Source organism: Macaca nemestrina, chromosome 7 (assembly GCF_043159975.1).
Source record: "Macaca nemestrina isolate mMacNem1 chromosome 7, mMacNem.hap1, whole genome shotgun sequence".
NCBI lineage: Eukaryota > Metazoa > Chordata > Mammalia > Primates > Cercopithecidae > Macaca > Macaca nemestrina.
This window is the reverse complement of record NC_092131.1, coordinates 42151930-42158434: the sequence shown is the minus strand read 5'-3', so window position 1 is coordinate 42158434 and position 6505 is coordinate 42151930. Positions and strand designations below refer to the sequence as shown.

Sequence of the window (6505 nt, the reverse complement as noted above, 5' to 3'; positions counted from 1 at the left end):
GGATTTGTTGATCTTTGAATGATTTTCTGCATCTCAGTCTTCTTCAGTTTAGATTTGATTTTGGTTATTGCTTGTCTTCTGCTAGCTTTCAGATTGGTTTGCTCTTTGTTCTCTAGTTCTTTTAGTTATGATGTTAGGTTGTTAAATAGAGATCTTCCTAACTCTTTGAGGTGGGCTTTTAGTGCTATAAATTTCCCTCTTAACACTGCCTTAGTTGTGTCCCAGAGATTCTGGTATGTTGCATCTTTGTTCTCATTAGTTTCAAAGAACTTCTTGATTTCTGCTTTAATTTCATTATTTACCTAAATGTCATTCAGGGGCAGTTATTCAATTTCCATGTAATTGTATGGTTTTGAGTGAATTTCTTAGTCTTGATTTCTAATTTGATTGTATTGTGGTCTGGGAGGTTGTTTGTTGTGATTTCAGTTCTTTTGCATTTGCTGAGGAGTGTTTTACTTCCAATAATGTAATCTATTTTAGAGTATGTGCCATGTGGTGATGTGAAGAATATATATTCTGTTGTTTTGGGGAGTTCTGTTGATGTCTGTCAGGTCCATTTCATCCAGTGCTGAGCTCAGGTCCTGAATATCTATGTTAATTTTCTGTCTCAATAATATGTCAAATATTGGTGGTGGTATGTTAAAGTCTCCCACTATTATTGTGTGGAAGTCTAAGTCTCTTTGAAGGCCTCTAAGAGCCTGCTTTATGAATCTGGCTACTCCTGTGTTAGGTGCATATATATTGAGGATAGTTAGGTATTCTTGTTGAATTGAACCCTTTACCATTATGTAACGCCCTTCTTTGTCTTTTTTTATCTTTGTTGGTTTAAAGTCTGTTTTGTCTGAAACTAGGACTGCAACCCCTGTCTTTTTCTGTTTTCCATTTGCTTGGTAGATTTGTTTCCATCCCTTTATTTTTAGCCTGTGTTGTCATTGCATGTGAGGTGGGTCTCTTGAAGACAGCATACCAATGGGTCTTGGTTCTTTATCCAGCTTGCCATTTATGTCTTTTCATTGAGGCATTTAGCCCATTTAAATTCAAGGTTATTATTGAATATCCACACAAGGATATGTGTGGATTTGATCCTGTCATCATGATGTTAGCTGGCTACTCTGCAGACTTGTTTATGTGGTTACTTTATAGTATCACTAGTCTGTGTACTTCAGTGTGTTTTTGTAGTGGCTTGTAACAGTCTTTCCATATTCAGTGCTTCCTTCAGGAGCTCTTGTAAGGTAGGTCTGGTGGTAATAAATTCCCTCAACATTTGCTTGTCCCTCAGCATTTGCTTGTACAGGAAAGATAGTGATTTTTATACATTAATTTGGTATCCTGAGACTTTACTAAAGTTGTTTAAAAACTTTACTGAAGTTGTTAACAAATCTTATTTCTCCTTGCTTATGAAGCTTTATTTGACTGGATGTGAAATTCTTGGTTGGAATTCTTTCTTTAGGAATGCTGAATATTGGCCTCCAATTTCTTCTGGTTTGGAGGTTTCTATTGAAAGGTCCACCATTAGTCTGATAGGCTTCCTTTTGTAGGTGACCTGACCTTTCTCTCTAGCTGCCTTTAACAATTTTTCTTTCATTTCAGCCTTGGAGAATCTGATGATTATGTATCTTGGGGATGATCTTTTTGTGAAGTATCTTAGGGGGCTTTCTGCATTACCTGAATTTGAACATTGGCCTCTCTAGCTAGGTTGGGGAGGTTCTCATGAATGATATCCTGAAATACGTTTTTCAAGCTGCTTACACTCTCCCTATTTCTTTAAGGGACACAAATGAGTCATAGATTTGATCTCTTTACATAATTTCATGTTTATTGGAGGTTTTGTTTGTTCCCTTTCATTCTTTTTTCTCTATTTTTGTCTGAGTGTCTATTATCAGAAAGCCAGGCTTCAAGCACTGAGATTCTTTTCTCTACTTGATCTATTCTGCTATTAACACTTGTGATTGCATTATAAAATTATTGTAGTGTGTTTTTCAGCTCTGTCAAGCAAGTTACATTCTCTTCTATACTGGCTATTTATCTGTCAGCTACTGCATTGTTTTATCATGATTCTTAGCTTCCTTGGATTAGGTTTCAATGTACTCCTGTAGCTCAATGATCTTCATTCCTGTCCATATTCTGAATTCTATTTCTGTTATTTCAATCATCTCAGCCTGGTTCAAAACCCTTACTAGAGAGGTGATATGGTTGTTTAGAGGAAAGAAGACACTCTGGCTTTTTTAGTTGTCAGGGTTCTTGTGTTGATTCTTTCTCATCTTTGTGGGCTTATGTTCCTTCCACCTTTGAGGTTGCTGACCTTTGAATTTTTGTTCTTTCCTTTATCCTATTTGATGACTTTGAGGGTTTGATTTCGGTGTAAGGTGGATTCAGCCAACTGGCTTTGTTTCTGGAAGATTTTAGGTGGCCAACACTCAGATCCTAACTTTGAGATTGCACACTCTAACTCTGGGGGACTTGTATTGGGCCCCAAATTTGTTCTCTGGCTCCTTGAGGTTAGGAATCTACTTTGCTGGTTGGGGGTGGGGAGCAAGGTACTCCAACACTGCTGGTCACTGCACTCCAGTGGGTGGTGTCAACCAAAGCATTTCTTAGTGTAGTGACAACAGGATCCTTCCTCATTCACACATGCCAGCAGCATCAGTAGTGGCAGCTGTGGCAGGGTGCTCACAGGTGCTGGGGTGCCTGCCTCCCTGCAGGCGTTCACCACAGTGGCAGAGGCAATGCAGCTGTTCAGGACCCTGCTGGCAAATGTGTGAGCAGTCACACTGGTGGTGGTTTTGGCTTGGGGTAGGACACTGGTGGGCACAGGTCTGTGTGACTTCTCTGTGCTCTGTAAGCAGGAATTGTCTAAAATCTGTTTCATTTCAGTTTACAAAAGCAGAGTTTACTTAATTGTCATGGGTTAAAGAAGTGTGAGAAGAGAGGGAAATGGCTTTCTTATAGACTCAGAAAACAGAACATTAAAACAAAAACAACAATATTCCAGATAATCCCAATAAAATTTCCCTTATCAGTATATTCAGTCCTATAATTAATTCTTGTTCCTCTGGATCTTGGGTTAGCAATCTCGTGAAGCTGTCTGCTTCTCAACTAAAAAGAGTTCTAGAAATCATGCCTTAGCCCACAGGTGCAGTCTGAAAGTTGTGTAAGTTATGTTACGTCAAAAGACTGTACCCAAGAGTCTGTTCTTTGAAATGTCAATAGTTTGAAGTACCTAGTATAGTCCTTTTCCGGGAAGCTTTATTTAAGACATAAACTCTGGCCTTCACTTTATAGCATCACCTCAGGGATGTATTAGAGTAAAACAAAAACCATTTGTAGGTAACAAAGACATATGGCTGTGGTTAATTTCTTCTTTTTTTCTTTTTTTAAGGGCTGTTTTGCTTTTAATGAAGGCAGATACAAAATGCATCAATGCAAAAGAATGTTTTATGTACTCATTAACATAGTGAGTAATGTAAATTACATTTTGATAATGCAAAATACAGTATGTTTGTTAGGCCTCAAAAAAGAAACTACAGAGTTAGCTGCAACTTAAGGTAACTAGAAAGGCTCCTTAAGTTGTTTTTACCCACCACCTTTATTATAATAGTTCTAAATTATATCTGGGGAGGGGATTAAAAAATAATACAAAGCTCTTTTCAGCTGTGGTTCAAAGAACTCTAGTGAAGCTGTATGGCAATGACATTGTGGGACCATGAAGTTTCCCCAGAAGTATTTCTAATAACGTAGACAGTTAAGAAGTTTAATAGTTTCAAAGTCTGGAAAGCAGCAAAAATATCTTAGAGAATTTAAAAACATTATAAACCCCTCTTCTCTCTTACAGAGACATTTTAAAGCATGGACATAACTTTAAGGACATTGAAAAAACATCAGCAGTTTTCATAAAGCTTCAATGAACACCCCAAGGCACAAGTGTTGAAAACGGTCTGTTCACAACAATGTCATTGTGTTGTACTTTTGGAGGTACAGGTATACTGTACTCGCAGTGAGAGGACAACTTTATTCCTAGTTTAAAGCACCAGATGTGTCAAGCTCAGCTTCCATTTACACAGGATGCACCCAAAATCCCTACGATAGTGAATGGTTCAAGTACTCGACCACATTTCCAACATCTTACCTATTTGCTTAGTTGGTACTGAGGTTCTTTTAAACCCTGTAGGTCTGTAGAATATTTTGAAAGGCCAGAACTACCCTGAAAATAGTCTTGAAATAATACAGAGCCCTTCTAAAAGAGCTCACTGGATACTTTAATACCATTTACATAAAGAAATAAAGACAATAGCTGAGTTTCTTTCAAGTGAAGATGAAAAATATTGTAGAACTAGCATGTAGGCCAAAATGTTTGGTAGTTGATGTCAAAAATTGCCAAGATTGTTAATATGTGTTTTTGGTAATTGCTATTGGCCAGGTTAATTTTTTGTGTAAAATATACAATATGTTAACAGAACAGAAAAATCATGATTTTAGACCACTAACAGAAGAAAACCCACAGCAAGAGAAGCATCTATAGGGCAATTAAAAGTTACGGAAGTTTACTACCTTTAGAATACATCATATACTTCAATTACAGAAATATTTCATTTTTAAGACTAGAGTGCTTTAATATACTTTTAGTAACAACCCAATCTAAGGAGACTTGGAGGCTTGTGAAAAAGACCAGTCCACCAAGATGCTGCATTTCTAGTGTAGGATGGATTAATACTTCTGTAAGAAGGAAGGAACTGAATCACCTCAGCATTGCTAAATGGCGTTTTTCTTTTAAACAGTAACTCAATCTCATGACTCACTTCACTTCACTAGTACAAAATTAGGCAGGAGAAGAACTGAGCTCACTGGTCAGACCCAGAAACAATGATTTGGCAACCTGTAGTCATTCAGCTCATGATGTGTGATGATCGGCAGAAAGCTGCTCAACTCTTGCTGTCCATTCCTTCACATCTGCAGAGGAATTTGATGTAACCACTTCTCTTTATCAGCTTTAAGCTGCCTACAGGCAAAAAGGTCACAAACTGCAGGGAGGCCAAAATGGTCTAGGAGGAAGTTATGTTCCTCCTATAGAGGTGAATTAAGTAATACTTCCTGGGCCTTCTTTCCAAGCAGCCACTTGTCTTCAGCAGAGGATAACTGGCTGAGGTTGCCCATCTTCTGTCCTGGCAGGACCCAGTCAGCTGTGTTAAAGGGACACCAGGAAGTGGTCATGGGGCTTTTAAGCTTTGGTTTGCCAGCTCTGTCTTCCTTGGGACTTCCTTCTTTGTATGGCGGCCAGATAAGCCACTCTGACAAAGAGCTGTTCTTTATGACTTGGAAGGAATCAGAAATTCTACAAGGAACCATTACCTTTAGTGCCTTTGTTCTGTTACTTGTTTTCTAGAAGGACAGAGCCACATATTCAGGGAATCTTTATGCTTCTCAGTCTCAGGTTTTGGTTCCTCAGGCATCACAGTTTTATATTTTCCTTCTTTCTTCAGAAGCCACTTGCACAGAGCTTCCTTCTCACAATTCTCATCACACACACACTCTGCAAAGCTTGTGCAGGGCTCATTGGCTTTGCACATCTCCTCTACCTTACATGGATCCTGATGCTTCTGGACAAGCCAATCTTCAGTAACCATGCTGAGGTGGACAATGGTTTCTTGGCCTCCAAGTGGTCATTCAGGCACTTTAGATTGCCCAGGTTTTCAATCTCCACCCCCTTGGGCTTGTTGCCCTGACAGTTGGTATGGGAGTTGGTCTTGACAAGTCAATCATTCACATTGTAGGACTGGCACAAGTGCTTAAACTTCTCATTGGTTTCACGACTGCCATTCTCAAGCTTCTCCAGCTTCTGGGGTTCCTAGGGAGTCACCAACCAATCTGATAGGTCTGTCCCATCTTGATCAGGAAGCTCTTGATCTTCAGTTTCAATGGAGAAAGAACTGGTGGTGGAATGGCTATTACACTTTTGATAACTTGGTTTTTCAGGAACTTCCTGTTGCTGACTCTTGAGGAGCCAGTTTTCTAAGCCCTTTAGGTTTTCCCAGACATTACTGAAGAAATTGCAGGCTCTGATAGAAGTCTGACTATTCTCCAAGGTCTGCTTTTGGGTGAGCCAGTCCAGACAACCACTGGCAGATTTGCTTCCAAGGAGCTATTTGCTGAGAGGGACAGCTGTGAGGCTGGATTCTGCTCTTGCATTGGGTTATAGCCTCTTTTCTCCAGGAAAGGCTCAATATTTGATGAACTAGCATGAGCCATCAAGTGCTCAGGAATTTGAATGGTTTCGAGAGACCCAAATGTGGTGACAGTCTGATGCAGAGCAGTTGTGTCTGCTTCGAAGAGTAGGATGGTTGAATATTCAGGCTTAAGGGTCAAACTGCCCAGTCTCTCCAGGCACACAGAGACTTGATTGGCTAGATCTTTGTTTTGGGTACACTCTAATCAATTATTCTTAATTATAGTCACCCTACTGTGCTATCAAATGCTAGAACTTATTCCTATTATCTAACTGTATTTTTGT

General features: G+C 39.3%; 1 pseudogene; it reads right to left on the bottom strand.

The window, feature by feature from the left end:
• Positions 1 to 4846: 4846 nt before the first annotated feature.
• Positions 4847 to 6121, bottom strand: LOC105473713 (nuclear receptor coactivator 4 pseudogene; annotated as a pseudogene).
• Positions 6122 to 6505: the final 384 nt, after the last annotated feature.